Source organism: Triturus cristatus, chromosome 2_1, assembly GCF_964204655.1.
Source record: "Triturus cristatus chromosome 2_1, aTriCri1.1, whole genome shotgun sequence".
In the NCBI taxonomy this organism is placed as follows: Eukaryota; Metazoa; Chordata; class Amphibia; order Caudata; family Salamandridae; genus Triturus; species Triturus cristatus.
The window spans coordinates 591,635,340-591,653,469 of record NC_140581.1 but is presented as its reverse complement, the minus strand read 5'-3'; the positions used below and the strand labels follow the sequence as shown (position 1 = coordinate 591,653,469).

The 18,130-nt window shown below is 43.3% G+C and overlaps 1 protein-coding gene across 1 annotated transcript in view; it reads right to left on the bottom strand.

The window, feature by feature from the left end:
- Nucleotides 1-18,130, bottom strand: part of ARSK (arylsulfatase family member K) — a 567,335-nt gene that overhangs the window by 449,158 nt on the left and 100,047 nt on the right. The window lies entirely within an intron of this gene.

Sequence of the window (18,130 nt, the reverse complement as noted above, 5' to 3'; positions counted from 1 at the left end):
GAAGTAAATATGATCCGATCAGTGACCACCACCTTCACCAAAATGGTTTAGATTGAAGCAGGAACAGTAAACGCCATCCCTTTAATTTTTTATAGTTTATTAAGTGTAGTTTACTTTGGTGTTGGAATAGTATGTATTACATCATCATCATCATAACTTTATTTCGATCACACAGATCTTAAAAAGTACATCACATTCATACACATTCAAGCATGAATTACAAACACCTGGATATATTTATGTAAGGGCCAAAAGATGACAAAAGACAGCAATAAGACAGGAATTTAGAAATATCATATAAGAGTTAAGAACCATATAAGAGTACATCTCTTCTGTATTTAAAATTAAAAGATGCAATAAAAATTTTCATACAATACAGTTTAAACGTTTAATCTATAAAGGTAACAGAAATTTTGCAAGGCTGAAGCCTATCCTTGACTCTTTTTTACATTCTAGAGAGCAACGAGTCATGCTCGGAGAGTTCCTGTCCCCTGTTAAATCTTTGCAGTGTGGGGTGCCATAGGGTTCGGCATTAAGTCCGACCCTTTTTAATATCTATGTGGCCCCCCCCTTGCTAGATTAGTGAGATCACAGGGGATGGAGGTAGTGTCCTATGCCGACGACATGCAAATTATGGTGTCTTTAGCCCATTCGATTGGGGAATCGGCATCTGCCTTTAGGTCATGCATGCAGATGGTAGCTGAGTGGATGATTCTGAATTCATTAAAACTCAATGCCGATAAAACAGAGGTCCTGGTCTTTGGCAAGGACCGGGACATTTGGTCTAGTGAGTGGTGGCCTTCTTCTTTGGGAACCTGCCCCACTCCCTCTCCGGCAGCTAGGAATCTTGGTGTTATTTTTGATTCCTCACTTTCCATGAAGCTCCAGGTTAATAGGACCGTGTCTACCTGTTGGGGAGTCATTAATACTTTGAAAAGAATCCTGCATTATTTGTCCCCACAGGCACGTAAACAGACAGTGATCGCCCTTGTAGGCTCTAGGTTAGATTACTGTAATGCACTATATGCAGAGTCTAACAAATATCTTATTAGCGCCTCCAGCTGGTGCAAAATCCAGCGGCTAGATTTGTTTTGTCTCTTCCTAAGGACGCTTCTGCGACACTAGCTAGGAAGAACTTACACTGGCTTCCGATTACTTTTAGGATCTTTTTTAAACTTCTTTGCCTCACTTTTAGAGCCCTGCAGGCTGTCCCCACAGATGCTCTGGGATCCTTGCTGACCCGTTACATTCCCAGTAGGCCTCTCCGGTCCTCAGATTCTTTTCTGTTGGCAGTTCCTCGTGCTAAGAAGGTCAGATGGGGGAATAGAGCTTTTTCTATTGCTGCACCTCTTCTCTGGAATAATCTCCCTTTGGAGATTAAGTCGCAATCCTCCCTTGCCCTTTTCAGGAAGGCTCTCAAAACTTGGTATTTTATAAAGGCCTATCAGTAAGCTCTTTTTATTTTAAGTCAGTTTTTATCTGGTTAGGCGCCTTGACGCCCAGTGGGCTAAGTTGCGCAATACAAAATCATTTTCATTCATTCATTCATTTGTCTACGGGTGTCTGTAGAGAGTTAAGAACCATATAAAAGTACATCTCTTTTGTACATACAATTAAAAGATGCAATAAAAATTCTTCAATCTATAGAGCTATCAGAAATTTTGCTTGGCTGAAGACCATAACTCTACGGGAGCCTGTAAAGAGAATTCTCAGCATGTCGAGATAGTGGCCAGGATCAATAAGCCTACACAAGGGGATTATCCACTTGGCCCTCAAATTCTTGTAATGTGGGCAGAAAAATAGCAAATGGACTAAGGATTCAGGTCTTCCTTTACAAGCTGGACATTTATCATCAGGCGGTATATTGGTTCGCCACTAACTACAAAACAATTTAGTAGGAAGGATCTTGTACCTGAATTGGAGGAAAAGTTTATGTGCAAGTGGAGGAACAATTTCATCGATTGTTTCCTCAAAGAGCAGGAGAGGTTTAAAATTTGTAAACTCATGGGTTAGGAAGCACACAGAAATTGTCATGTCGTTCACCAGGGTAGATTCCCAATAAATGGTTTTAACCATACTCTTACAGCTCCTCCGGTCTTGCCCAATAAGCCTCCATCCCCAAATTCCTCGACAGTTCTCTCAGGGTACTAAACCATGAATTGTAATTATCTTAGGCTGTATCAAAAGATCCCTAATGGCCACTCAATAGGGGGCGAGCTCCTCAATTGTCCATAGGTGATCCCAAAACATTAAATGCTTATAGTCAAGCTTATGGGACAATTTTCTGTGGGCCAAATCAAGAAAGATTGGGGTAAATTGTAGCTGGTAAATTGAAGAGAGATCTTATGAAGCGATGTTCAATAGCAGTAAGGCAAACAGTGTTCCCACTACCCCACAATTCTGCTCCATATAAGACTACTCCTAGGACTTCGGTATTATATATTTCTAATACTAGAGCCACTTTTCTGTACACTGTGTTTCTATGGATCTTGTTTATGTGGGTATTCTTCTGGATTAAGAACAGCTGTGTTTTCTCTATATGGGGTACCCATCAGAGGCTTGCTGTTAGACGAATCCCCAAATAATCAATGACAGAGACTAGTTCTATAGTAGTCACCTACATACATACGTCTCTTAGATAGCTTCGAAGCACCCTTAGCAAATATCATGTACTTTGTTTTTGCCTCATTCAATTCCAGGCCACACTCATCACAGAAGTGTTTAAAATCATTTAGTTGCTGTTGGAACCCTTGTGGGAACTTTGATATTAATAACGTATCGTCAGCGAAGAGTAGTGCAGGCACTCTTCACTCCCTGACTTTTGGGGCATCACCCCATCCCTGTCGAGGAAGCCTTCTACCCCATTACTAAAGAGCGAAAACAGGGTAGGCGCTAATACGCATCCCTGTCTCACTCCATGATTTATCTTAAAGGGCTCAGTTAATTGTCCATCCTCCCCCCACCTAACTTGGGCTATATTTGTTGAGTGCAAACTAATAAGAATTCGAGTAGATTTCGAGGGAGTCCCAGCTCTGCCACCACCTTCCAGAGTTTAGCTCGAGGGACCAGGTTGAAAGCCATGCGCAGATCCGCAAAAGTTACATAAAGCTTCCCCCCCTTTGATGACAACTTCTTTCCAATAAATGCAGAGAAAGCAGAAGACCTGGTCCAAGGTACTAATATTGGCATGAAAACCCACCTGGAAATCAGACAGAATGTTTTTCTCTGAGATCCAATTCTGAATACGGGCCAATGGCTGCTTACAGGAAAGTTTCTGCAAAGAGTCAATTAGACTGCTAGGACTGTAGATGGCCGGGTTTGCTCTATCTCCTTTCTTATAGATAGATATGATCTCTGCTGAGTTCCAAGAAGTAGGGATTTCCATACCTGAGAGAATGGCATTAGTAAGCATATTAATATATGGGGCCCAGGCTTCTAAATGTAGGTAATTTGGGATTTGATCGGGCCGGGAGCTCTGGCTGGAATACAGGAGCTAATGGCTGCCCGGGTCTCCTCGAGAGATATTTCTATGACTTCCACATTGCCAGATGTAACATTCTAGTTCATGCCTACAAGCTCTTCTTCCGCCATGTTCCCTACAGCATATAGACCCCCAAAGTGGGATACCCACTCTACCGGCTGGACTGTGAACTCTAGGATGGTCTTTGGTCCATTCAAACAATAGGCTGCTTTCCTCCAAAAAGACTTATAATCTTCGACTACCAATGTGCTGTGTAGAAAGGACCATTGAGAACATTCCCATTGTTTCTTGGCATAATCTAATGCCTGTCTATATCTAGCTCTACATGCCACCATATCAAGGTGGTTCCTAGATTTCACTGCCGGTAAAAGCTCACCCTTTGGTTTTCTACATTCCTGGTTATACCAGTCTGCCACAGACACCTGCCTTTTCACTCCTTTTTTTTAAAATGGAGATCCTTCCCTTTTTTCGGTTGGCCCAGTATTTCCCTGATCTTCATATAAAGTGTCTCATGCTCGTTACTCAACTTCTCTTTTGTGTCTGTTTTGGGGAGTTCTGACAGCACTGCCACCTTCTCAAGCACTTTGTAATTAACACCTTCCAATACCCCCGGATTTTCCTCCACCCAATCCCATCTAATTGTTCTCAAATTACCAGTAATAGATAGCTTTCCCAAATCAGTCCGGCCCCTAATATAGGTTTCGCTCTCTCCATGATTTGTTACGGAAAGGGTCAGGGCATTGTGGTCACTATCAGATCTTTTAACCACTATCATGTCAAACACAATGGGCCATAGGCTACAGTAAACCAAACAGTAATCAATTCTGCTTGCATGGCCTGGTCTATTGAAGGTCATTTCATCATTCAGATCAGATTTCGTCCTTTCGTTTGTGGCCCTCAAATCATGCTGCAACGTAAAAGTCAACAGCTGGCCGCCTCACTTAGACCATCTAATCGTTGGGAGGTCCAGCTGTGGGCTTTGCCAGAAACTGTCCCACTCCTCAGTCACGGCAGGGGCGAGGAGTTCGAAAGTGCAGTTAAGATCCCCAGCAACCAATAGAGGTGTGTTTCCAGTTCATTCAGTCAGGACATGATCTAAAATACATATAGTATTGGTTCCCTCTGAGCCTAAACCCACTCTAGTATATGCATTAAAAATTCTCATTTTTAAACGTATATGTAGAGCAAGATCAATTGCTAAGATGTCCTGGGAATCGACAGGGACCGGTTTAACTTTGGACCGGAGTGTAGTCTTCACCCAAATCGCTAGACCTCCCGACGATGTATTATATTTTTAATGTACATGTGTTCCCAGAATATTTTGTTTTTAGTGGGGGTGCTATATTTGAACAATTTCATATCTGATTGAATAGATAATGTATTATAGGGAGGGGCAGGATAAATAGTTTTGCTGAGTTATTGTATATTTCGTAATGTTGTTGATTTGTAGTGTTTGTATGTTTTGATATTTTAATAATACACTTGTACTGTTTAATAAATATTATATTGATACATTTGTAAATTATTTAACACACATACATATGTTATTTATTTTTTACATATGACATATTTTAAAAATAATAGAAAAAACACTGTTACACATGCATTCTTCAAAATATTTTTGATGTTGCAGTGTCACACATACAGTTCACATTGTAACATGTTGTTTCATACAATTTATTTTTTAAATAGATATTTTTATTTAAAAAAAACATGTTTTCTAATATGGACTTTTAAACCATATAATAATTAGTACTATTATTTTATAACACAAATGTTATACCACCGTTCAAGATACCATGGGCAAATAATTTTTAACATGTTTAGTTATTTACACAGTTGAAAACATTTATGCAAATATTTTATCACATGCATTATTTTTAAATTCTATTCGTTACTGTCATTGCATATCCTTTTTATTTTAATTGCTAATGTGTTTTTTTACCACTGCCTTTATTTTTTAATCAATTAACACCATAGTTAGTCAATTTCAGTTTTTGTTGGTTGTGGTTCACTCCTGTCGGTCTACGGATAAGGCAAGACTACTTTTAGGTTTTTATTTGGGATTTTGGGGAAACGGGGGATGTGAGTAGGGGTAAGAATACAGAATAGTGTATTGCTTCCTTGTGGTAGTGTAGTTTTGTGTGAGGTTGTGTTTTGTAATTACATAGCCAAGGGAGGAAAGCCTTACTATAGCATGTGCAGTGTAGTGAGTTTGGTAACTTATTTTAATGATGTGAGTATAGTTTTAAAATGTGTTTTATATTGTTTGCTATGTTTCTGGGGTGTTGTGGTGTGATCCCCATTGGCAAGCAGATTGTTAGCATTCTGTGTTTTTCATAAGGAGTATTTGAGAATACTGCTTCTAGCTGTGTTATTTTCTGAGCTGCCCAGGATGGCAGTTGTTCACGTTTTGCGGGCTTTTTACCCATTACTGCTTTTAACGTTTGTGGTGTAATTTTAGTTGTTGTGTTTTGAACTTGAGCTGTATTTGTTGTTACCATTGCTGGCTGGACCGTAAATGTCCTCATGACGTATGGCGTCCTGTTTCTGTATAGTTTTGTTCATTTTTTGTGAAGTGTGAGTAAGTCTGGTCCTGGCATTGTTTCAATGTCAGGATGTGGTGAATAGGCTGCTAATATTGCCATGTCGCTCCTTTCTCTTATTAGCGGACCGAGTCTTACTCTTCTTCTTATATGGGGTAGGGCGCCTTTAAACCAGTATAAGTGTTCCTGGTACGTAGGCAGAACATCAATGTCTTCAAACAGACAATATTCCACTGGTGCATCACCTTCTGTGTGGGTGTGAAATGTTTTTGTTCTTGCAATTGCTGCTGGGAATGTAACCCACGTATAAAATGCCTCTGTTCTGTACGATTCATGTGCCTCAATCACGAAAGCTACTAAGCCACCCCTAGGTGTTAGACCATGCGCAAGAGGTTTCAGGACAACTGCATTTCTAATATTTGCCGCAATCTGTATTGCGTTTGCATCTTCCTTATCTTCTGAGAGGGGCAATGCTTGCTCTAGTGGGTCTATGTCCTGGTTAGTCATTGTGCTTAGAACACAAAATAACTTTTCAAGGAAATTTAAGATCAGGTGTTCTGTTAAATTTTTAGGAACAGTGTGTCCTTCAAGCTTGATTAACCTACAGCCAATAAATAGGATGTTTGCCTACTCAGCTGTGGTGGAATTTAGCCTACCCACTCCAGACGTCTCTGGTGTTTTGTGAATAGGGATCTCTGAGAATAGCAGGACTGAACTACTCAGATTCTACTGTCAAATAAGTACCCAACCAACGTTGGTGGCGCCATGTTGTGTAGTTCCTATAGAAAATATACAGGATCTGCACGTTTAGACAACATACACTGCAGGATTGGTGTCAGACGAACTCTGATCACCCCCACCGGTATGCTGGCCCTTTTGTACCAACTAGCTCACATTGCCACTAGAATCTCCTCTGACCAAGGAGAGAATAGTTCTTGGAAACCATCAATCATGACAACACTGATCCCTCAGGACCATGGAAACAATCTACTACCTTTCGCTCAGTCACTTGTGCTTACTTAGTCTATCTCAGAGAGATAAACCGAATAAAACAAGCTGGGCATTTTCAATAATCGTTTATTGAACAGTTGTTATTCTGGTGTAGAATAGATGTGCTGCAACAACCGTTAGACAATATAGGATATAAATGATTAACAGTGCTATAAAGGTAAAAGGATGGTATAGTTCTACTATCTTAGTAAAATCATGAATACATTCAAGTATATAAAACAAATAAAGATGCGTACTCCTACAATGTCTCCCTAACTAGATGTACCTAAGTGTACCTAGCATGGGTGTAGGTGTTAAACCAAGAATCCCTCTAGGATCTAGTCAACCCAATTACCTTAAGTGAGACTGTAGGACTGGGACCCCGTCCTGGCCTCGAGCTGGACACCATGCGAGGGATGTTTAGACCACTGCGAGCTGGAGCATCTGCATGCAGGAACCTCAGCGTCTCTGGTCAGTGTGTCGGTTGGGAAGTATCGATCTCCTCAAGCTAACTTAGCAAGATGTGATGTATGTATACCCATAGGTCTCCCCAGGGGTGCTACCTTGCTGTATTACTTTGTCGGCCTAAGGATGGTGTCGGGCATGAACTTTGTACATAGATTTTATACAGGAGATGGCAGTCCTGCTGTACTTCCAAGAACATTCATGCATAATATATGAGATTTCGGACTAGGGAAAAACCCGCGTTCTGAATGTAGTGTAATATCTAGGTAAACGGTCAGTCCCTGGAAACCGTGACAAGTGTAATGTAGGGAGAGAATATAGGTGAAGGGTAACAAGTTTACGAGGCCTATATTATAGTACCTATATGGAATATAACAGTGGTTGAGGAATCTTTAATAATGTGGAACATATATGGGGGGCATGACTAGACAATTAAACATAGCCCCATCTAGGAGTAATACATGAAGCCCATTTGATAGAGACTGTTTAAAGTTGTCATGTGTTTTTTATAACCAGGTCTTGTTGTTTTGTAAAGTACCTGAGTGGAGGGCATCCTGGTTATATCTCCCTCTGATGCTCCTTATTTTAAAGTCCATTGAAAATGGGCGCAACTAGTAAATACAAATACCTCAGAGTCTGGCTGGCAGACACTGGAAACCCACATTGCAGGCAACTGCGTTAGCAGGAAAGCAGCCAAAACCACGTATGCCCTATTTAAGCTATACCATAAACTAAACAGCCACTCGGCAGAAGAGATACAATGAGTCATAGGGGCAAATTGAATGCCAACAATAAATTATGGCCACCTTGTTTTCCCAGGAAGGCTCACTGAGCCACTGGGATGCAGCCATAAAGCCACATACAGAAAAATATTTGGCATTCCAATAAACACTCGATGCACTCTAATTCATCTTGAGTTTAAACTGGTGAGCATTGACATTGAGAGCAAAAAAGGATATTATCAAATCCACCACCTTGTGACCAGGGCATACCCAGAAACCCTGTGGGGAGCACTAACTACAATATTTATGGATAAAAAAAGCAAGTGTGCTGATACAAGGGCTATCCATTTTTTTTTTATTTCATAAGCAGATAAGCTGATTGTTGCATATTCTACTCTAAGGGGTCAATTAGGATGGCGTTCGGAAAAGCATTTCGACTGCCTTGGTAGCAGAAAATTACCGTCCGCAGGTACCGCGGCAAAACCGGCAGTTAGATTAGGATACACTGCCTGAAACACCCTACCGCGGCGGTCGGATTTCACGATACACCGCAGGGAACGTCTGGAAAAACTGAAAATCCATCTGAGGTGGTTGGGATTGCTGCAGAAAGACCCAAAATCTCCGTTTGCCTAGCAGTCAGGAACATGTGGAGGTGAATGTTTGCTATCCGCATCAGTGCTTCCGCCGTACCCGAATGGCCTGATTCTCCACTGCGGAGTGATGGGCTATTTGAGGCATCAGGATTTTTCCGGCGGTCATAACCACATTTCGCACGGCGGTCCTTCTCTATTGGCTCTGTCCGCCACCGGTGCGGAAGGAGAGTTCTGGAGGATCCCGAAACTCCGCAGCGGACGGGAAATGGGCTTTCTATGCCCATCGTAATATGGCAGACGCAAGGACTGAGGGAGTGCGGAAAAGGACATTTTCTGCCACCGCCAGCACCGCGAATGTGCCTACGACCGCCATCCTAATTGACCCCTAAGTGCACATTTTTGGAGGTATCACCAAATGCTTTGATTGAAATGGTAATAGCAGTTTGTATGGCTTTGTGGGGGTTGACTTTCAAAATTAGGTCATTGCTTGCTTAACGTCTATTATGATTTTTTGGGGGTAGTAGTTGTTAGTCCTTAATTTAATTTGGCCAAGTTGTTCATAGTAGGTAACAATGTGCTTGTTGGGAAGCACAGCATGATTTAGGGCTATATTACTCTTATGATATTCACCCTGTGTGCTGTATATGTGTGTGAATGATGGAAGGCACGATTTAAAAATGCCATCCATCATCCATGTTTGGATTTGGCTTAGTATGAGGATGTTATATCAGCTATATATGTTATTATTCTCCTGTCATTATTTTATTGTCGTACTGGAGGAAGGATTCTTCAATATGTGTAGGGGTTATATTTTCAAGAATGTCTGTCTTGTTATCTTCTGGAGGCATCACGGGTTGCTCTTGTGGATTTGTTTGGTTCTTCCTGGGATTCCTGACATTTGCACTGTGGTATGCTCAGGACCTTTGAGGAGTACATTTTTAAGATTCATGCAGTGTGTTACTGAGAGCTAGTGCTTGCCTCTCTCAGGTCTTGCAACACGTCTTACTTCTATCGCTGTTAAATTTGGGGGTTGGTTGTGCTCCCTAACATTAATTAAAATATTATTTCTAGTTGTAGCCTTTCACTAACAAGATTTCACATAGTAGTTACTAAATTTTCAATGTATATCTTCTGTGCTTGTGCTCTCCGGCTGTATGTATATCTAATGTAAACTCATTTTTTGACTTTCTTGGATGTGATGTGCGAGCTAGTGCTTACATTGTATCTATGAATGTTAGAAGTATATATTTATTACTTTATGTTTGTAATTTATAGTTAATATTTTTAAATGCACTTTCTATTTTATAGTTTATATTTACCTGTCTGCTTTCCTATTAACATGCTGCTTTTTTGTCTTCTCAGCTATGTTCAGTCGGGATGTGGGTCAGGTGGTGCTATTTTGCCTGTTTGGAAAGGTCTGTTTTGGTGTTTGGTTGTTAGGTTTTAACTTTTAGGTTTTGAGTTATTTAACATTTACCTACATTTACTTACATTTTCAGTCTACTTACCAACTTTGCCATTTTGGAAGTTGGTGGTTTTGTTGAGCAACACAGCGCTCTTGTTTGAAATCTTGTAATAGCAGTTAAAGTTTGGAGATAAAAATAAAAATATTTATTTTAGTGGTTTATTTTAAGTTAAGCGTTAGGCAAAAAGTTTGAATACAATTTTAGTTAATGGATTTATTTTACTTACTTTTCGATGTACATGGTCGGTTTGGTGATGGATAGCTCTTGGAATTTCAATGTAGAATCCGGCAGAGTTTCGATTTCCTTTATGTATAGTGTTTTGCTGCACGGTTTAGTTGTTTTTTCTGCTCTTTATTGTAGTGTTTATCTAATTAGCTGAAGAGTTCTCTTGGCTTATTTTGTTTGTGGCTTAATTTTACAGTGTACTTTGTGTTTAGTTTGAATATTTTGGGCAGTTTGTTAATTATGTGGTGGAGGCTAATTAAGGGCCTGATTACAACTGTGGCTGTGCGGCGCCAGGTCTGATCGCTCACCTCATTAGGAGATTCCTCCTGTCCGGCGGGCTTTGTTTTTGATGTTGCAACGGCAGAGCCCTGAAAATGGGCACCGAAATGGGAACGCCAAAAATAGTTCCTGCTCAGCATGAACTGAAAAGTCCATGCCATCAGCAAATGGTGTGCATGAACACAGGGGGACACATGTTGTGCCTCCCTGTGTTCATCTATAGAGAATAAGGCACAAGGGGGTCTGTAGGACCCTCTTTGTTTCCTCTCGGTCAGAATATTCCGTGGCAGAGAGGAAACTTGTAATATGCTTGGCATGACCGCCGCATATTACTGCCTCTTGACGGTCGCAACACCACCAGAGAACGGTGGTTCCCTGGTGGCTACGGTGGGGCTGTGGCAGTCCCACCACCAATGCCGTAAGAGGGCAGTTGGGAGACCGCCACCGCCATGCCCCCAAGCGTCTGGTGGTTCATGGACCTAAGTTTTATGTTTTTGTAACATATATTTTTGTGTATTAGGATTATTATAAATTTTTATTTTTATTATTTAATGTATGGTGTATATATATTTAACTTTATGAGTTTTAGATTATTATTATCTATTTAATTACTTACAATTGTTGTATATTTAGCCCAGTTTAAATATATATTTTTAACATTTTATCTTGTGTTTATTTGGTTAGTCAAATATTTCAAAATGTTGTCCTTGTGTTTGATTATTTTGTAGGGTTTTAATGTCAATTAGTTGGAAATTAATTGGTGTAATTTTGTTTTCATGTAATTATACAATAATATTTTCGTAGCCAATATTTTATATACATTTAGGGGCCGATTCTGATCCGGGTTGGAAGGGCACCGAACACGATCCGGCCGGAAAAACTATGAGCCATACGAGTGTTTTCCGGCCGACTCGTACAGCTGTATGTGCGAGCAAGTACGATGCGAGCTACGTGAGATTCACCGACCGAGTCGTTTCCGGGTCCAAACCGCTCCGTACGTCTCGGTCGGAAGCTAACCGTGGCATGCAATGGATGCGATTTACAACCGAGCCAGTATGATGCACGCGTCGGACAGCCTGTGCGAGCCGGAGTGTCCGGCTCACAAAAGCTCCCGGAGTAGGACTTCGGGGGTCCGTGTCGGACACCCGCAGCCCTATGACTCAGACACAGGGGGAGACCTATGGGTCTCCCCAACACAGGCATGTACGGTGCGGATGGCACCGACGCGTACCCACTGTAGGGGGTGCACTTGTTCGAGAGGTACCCATTCAGTCAATGGGAGCGCATGTACAACTGGCTCCCATTGACTTCTATGGGAGTCCGACCGAACCGAGTCCGACAGCATACGTGCGGATCATACTCACTCGGTCGGACTGTAGGGGTCCGGCTCGGTCGGAAAACACTCCGGATCCGACTCGGTCGGAGTGCTTTCCGACCCGGATCGGAATCGGCACCTTAATGTTTTAATGTATTGTGTTATACTTTATCTTCATGTTCAATACTATGAAATATTTGATATTTTTAATGCCAATATTTTTGTTATCAATATTTTTGTATTTCTTCTTAGTGTATAGGATGACAGTATTTTGCTAAACATTTTTTTGATGATATTGTGGTTAATCGATATTTTGGTGGTTGATTTTGTGTCATATAACTGCGCTCTACCTGTAAACTGCTGTGAACAGCATCACTCAAAGTGAAAGCTGGGTTAGGAAGATGGCCTGGCCAGAGCACATGAATGAGAAACTGGCCCAAACAGGTTTGGTGAAGATAGCTTTTGAATCCACATCCTGTGTATACAAAAACTGTATAGAATGGGAGCTGTAGACCCACTTTTTTCTTCAGTTCCAAGTTCTCTTTGATTGAAGAGGAGGTACTCCACAAAGTACTCAGAGGACTTGCAAAACTAAGGTGCGGTGTCTGTCTAACAGCCATCTCCCCACAAGTTAGGGTACATCATCTGGAGTCCACTTTGAAGCAGGAATTGCTGAACTTATCCTAGGAACCAAGGAGTCCTACCTGTGTGACAGGAATAGCAGCAGGAGGAGCTGGCCAAGGAAGAGACTACAGTAATTGACCCTGAAGTAGGGGACTTCCCAACAGTGATTCACTATCAAACAAGAGCAAAAAGATTAGGAGTGCTGATCAGTCTCTGCAGCTTCATGGAATTGCTACAACACTGCTGAAGTGTTGTGGGCAGTTTCCTTACTTTATCCACGTAGTTATTGCCAAAGCACCAAGAGTCATGTGCCCAGTTGGTAGGTCTGACTGAAGCTGGGATAAGTGCATGATTATGACACCTGCTGTGTGTATCCCTGATAACATAGACGATGTAATCACAGAATTGCGAATCAATGCTGTGCCACAGAAGTAAAGACTACTAAACCTAAGGTGCCCCCTGGTGCCCCAAAATGGATATAGGACCCTGCACTGCCCACATGCTCAGTTCAGTTCAGTTCAAATAGCTTTATTTCGATCACAAGTATCATAAAAGCATCAAACATTCTATCCATATAAAAAGAGAAAGAGTAAAAATGATTAAGATTAATAAATATAGCAGCACATGGATTAAAACAGTCTGAATTTAAAGCTATTTCACCTTGAATTGTATGTTTCGATTTAAGTTGATTAGATAAGAACTCTAAAATATAATTAAAAGTGAGGGTATTTGATGCCGTATTTGGGGTCAATCTACAGCAATTTAAAATTACAAATTCCATCTTCTCAGATTCTGAATCTTGTTACATCGCCCTTCGTTTGGCACTGTGCCTAATTATCCAGGCATGGCCTAGGAACTTGGCGAGACCACAAACAAAGAGGCTTCTTCGGGTCAGATTTTAATATGCGTAGAGCTACTAGATGATCCTGAGTGCCTATTTGTTTGCAGATTGGCTCAAGCCACCTAGACCTGGCATTTACGTACCCTGGGCAGGCAAACATAAGGTGCGCAATGCTTTCTTTGTGCGCCCCACATGTAGGGCATTCTTCAGTGGTCTGGTATGGGGGCGCCAATTCGCAGTGAATTCTTGTACTGGGAGTGACCCAATTCTGAATTGAATGTATAATGCCCTCTCTCTTGGGATCTCAATTATGTCCAAGTAAGGTTTGAGGCCTCGGGATTGTTTGTGCTGGAAGAATTCTTCCGTAAGCCTTCCCATTCTTGGACAACTAAGATCTCTGGCATCTACCCAGCCCCAATAAGTGCGTTTAAGTTTGGTCTTACTTGGTGGATTTGGGGTATCCCAGGATTCCTTAAGGCCAAGAGTTGTCATTAACTCCTTAATATTAGAGATCCACTATACCCGACGCATCGGGCTGGCCACACTTTGGATGGGGTGTTCACCAATGATCCTAGACTCTCTGTTGGTTCCCCCCTCCCACTGGTTTGGTCGGACTATTGTGCGGTACCTCTTGGTCTTTCATCTGTCACTAAGGAGCTTTTCAATGTCGCTCCTCGTAACAGAGTCTTGAAAAGATGTTACAGGAATATCAACAATCAAGTTCTTGCTCCTTTTCTGCGAGACTGTGATACTTCCGCTTCAAGAGGCGTGGATGGGGCTGCTCAAGACCTCGTCAACTCTATTACTATTGCGGTTGATGCTTTAGCTCCCGCTTCTCTACGTTATGTTGCGCGGCGGAAACCTTCTGCACCCTGGTTCACGGAGCCTTTAAGACTCTTAAGACAAACCTGCAGGATCAAGGAGAGGAAATGGCGTAAGTCGTGGGCTCCTTCTGACAGAGAAGATCACAAACTGATACTACGAGAATATAAATCTCGAGTGATTAAGGAGAAGAAGGAGTATTTCTCCCATTTGACAACTGCGCTTCCCTCATCCAAAGAGCTTTTTAAGATTGTTGGCTCATTGTGCTCTCTTCAGACCCCCGATCCAGTGGTGGCTTCTCAGGAGCTCTGCAATAATATCTCCGACTTTTTCTATAATAAAATCTCGGATATCCATTTGGCCCTTGACAACCAGAAGAAGATGCTGGACGAGCATTCTCTGAGTAACATTAAGGCCTCTGAATCCTGGAGGAGAGACTCACACAATTCTCTCACCCACTTTCCGCTTCTTTCCCTTGAGGGGCTCAATTCGTTGCTGGATCTGACTAAGTCAGCCTCCCCGGCTGACCCCTGTCCGCTGAAAGTTCTAAGGGATTGCAGGGAAACGCTTCTGCCCCCGTTACTGGCAGTCATGAATGTGGCTTTGTCTCAGGGCATTTTCCCAATGGTCTGGAAAAAGGCCATAGTAAAACCCCTCCTAAAAAAATCCTCCCTGGATCCTGGAGTGATGAAGAACTTTAGGCCCATCTCCCTTTTGCCTGCTCCTGCAAAGATGCTTGAAGCCCATCTAAACTCTCAACTATCTACCTTCCTTGACTCCTCTGGGTTCTTGGATAGCTCTCAGCACGGTTTCAGGAAGTCCCATAGCACTGAATCCGCTCTGACTATGGTGGTTGACAACATCCGGCGCAAAGTTGATCTGGGTCAGACGACGATTCTTGTCCTGCTGGATCTGACTGCAGCATTCGATACCCTGTCTCCCTCTACCCTTACATCGCGGCTGAGGGAGGCAGGGGTGGCAGGACAGGCTCTCAGCCTTCTTGACTCTTTTTTACATCTTAGAGAGCAAAGAGTTCTGCTGGGTGAGTTCCTCTCCCCTGCTAAATCTTTGCAATGTGGAGTGCCCCAGGGTTCGGCCTTAAGTCCTACCCTATTTAACCTGTATGTGGCCCCCCTTGCAAGATTAGTAAGATCGCAGGGGATGGAGGTAGTGTCCTATGCTGACGACACTCAAATTATGGTGTCCCTTAGCCATTCTTTGAGTGTCTCTGCCTCTAGTTTCAGGGCCTGCATGCAGATGGTCGCTGAGTGGATGGTGCTGAATTCTTTAAAACTCAACGCCGATAAAACGGAGGTTCTCGTGTTCGGCAAGGATCAAAACATCTGGTCCAATGAGTGGTGGCCTCCGTCCCTTGGAACCTGCCCTACTCCCTCCTCTACGGCTAGGAACCTTGGTGTCATCTTTGATACCTCACTCGCCATGAACAGTCAGATTAACAGGACCGTGGCCACGTGCTGGGGAGTCATTAAAACTTTGAAACGAATCCTCCATTACTTGTCCCTGCAGGCACGTAAACATACAGTCACTGCCCTTGTGGGCTCCAGATTGGATTACTGCAATGCATTATATGCGGAGTCCAATAAATATCTGATACAACGTCTGCAGGTGGTACAGAACGCTGCCGCCAGATTCGTTTTAGCACTCCCTAGGGACTCTTCGGCAACGACGGCCAGGAAGAACCTGCACTGGCTTCCCATTAGTTTTAGAATTTCTTTTAAACTTCTCTGCCTCACCTACAGAGCCGTGCAGGCTGGCCCCTCTAATGCCTTGGGGTCTCTGCTCACCCGATATATTCCCAGTAGGTCTCTGCGATCTTCAGACTCTAACCAGCTGGTAGTTCCTCGCTCTAAAAGAGCCAGATGGGGGAGCAGAGCCTTTTCCATTGTTGCTCCTCTACTCTGGAATGGCCTTCCTCTGGAGATTAAGTCGTTACCATCCCTGTCCTTGTTCAGGAAAGCTCTTAAAACCTGGTATTTTATAAAGGCCTATCAGTAAGCTCTCCTGTTTTTCCCAGTCAGCTTTATTTGTTAGGCGCCTTGACGCCCATCGGGCTAAGTCTGCGCGATATAAGTCTTGCTTCATTCATGCTTCATTCACTTAACCCTCCTGTTAATGTCCAGACTCAATACTTCTGCAAAGGCTTTTGCATAGGTAGCGAGTTCCGGTGTTCTCCTAAGGCGGGCCCAAAAGAGCAGTTGGCGAAGTATCGCCATGTCTTTGAAGCGGCACCTGCCCATGTCGTACATCAGGGGGGTTAGGGGGCCACTCTGGGGTAACATGATCAGATCCCTAAGGAACTTCTGTTCTGACCTGCTAATCTCATCTAGGTTTTCAAAGCCCCAGAGCTCGGCTCCAAACAGAGCCGAGCTAACTGCCTTAGCTCCATACACGGCGAGTGCCGGGGGGGCGACAGGTCTACTAAATGATGGGCGATGTTCTTTGCTCAGTGCCCCCGCTGCGCGCTTGTGATTGAGTAAGATTTTATCAAGGTGGGGCCTTGTAGAGGTGTGGGATGAACAGCACGCAGACCAGGTCGTTTAACGTAAGGTTTTATTGTGGAAGTTACACGTCTAAATCTGCTAGGCAGTCTCTCCTCCTTCTTTGCTGGCTCCGTGGTTGCAACGTTGGTGTTGGTCCTCTTTCCGGCTATGGGGGCGTTCTCCGCTGGCACTCCGGGACTCCAGGACCCACAGGACGTATGTGAAGGAAGGGAGAAAAGGACCGTTAGGACTTCTACTGTGCGACGCGTATACACCCTAACACCGGGACCGGAAGTGAGGACACACCTTCTCCTGTGTTTTAGTGCTGTACATTGAACTCAGTGACACGGGTGATTAGTGCAGAGGTAGGGGAAAAGAAAAAGGGAACACGGCGGTCTAAAGGCTCTTTCGCCACCCCATCAAGCCCCTGACCCGCTCCCGTACCTGGGGTAGCCACCCTCCTCCAGGAGAGTGGCGCGGCGCTACGTGAGTACGTTGGCCTCCTGGCTTTCCTCTAGGCTCCGTCGTGTAGTCCCCGTCCGATATCTCCTCTGGGTCGTCTCCTCCGCTCTCCGATCACTTTCTCCGCTCCTCGCCTCCAGGAATCCACTCTTCGGCGACGTCACACGCCGTGGTCTGGTCTTCCGCCCCGATAACCAATCCCGTGTGACCACGTGATGACGGGGGCGTGGCTTCCGCGAACAGGCAGTTCTGCTTAAAGGGACCCGTCTCGTAATCCACTTCCGTATTCTCGCACATACCCCAATCGTCCTGCGGGTGGGTAAAAGAACAAGATAGTGGGGGTGTAGGTAACCACCAGTCCTGGTTATCCCGTACCTCCTCCTGAAACGCCGTGTCCCGTTTACAGGCCTCCACTGCATTTTTGCTGAGAGACGTATCCCAAGATAATCAAAGGTGGTACATGTGCCCCAGGGCTGCCGTGCTTAGAAGATCTGAGGTAGTCACCTCGTGCACTATGGGGACTCTTCCGCCTGATTTTCTTGGTTAACAGAGGATGGTTTGCTATTCAAATTAAAACAGTCTACAGTTAGTGACCATTGTGCATTCCTTAAAATTACGTTTGGAGATTGGTGAATGAATCTTTAAGTGGTTTGCCCATTAAGAGACTATTTAATCATTCTGTATGGTGCATGATTTTGACATTCTGATAACTGTTGGGATACCTGTGCAAAAGAAAAACTGCAGGAGCGTACGTGATCTCATATAATAAAGTCATCAAAGACTCTGATGCCTTTGCAT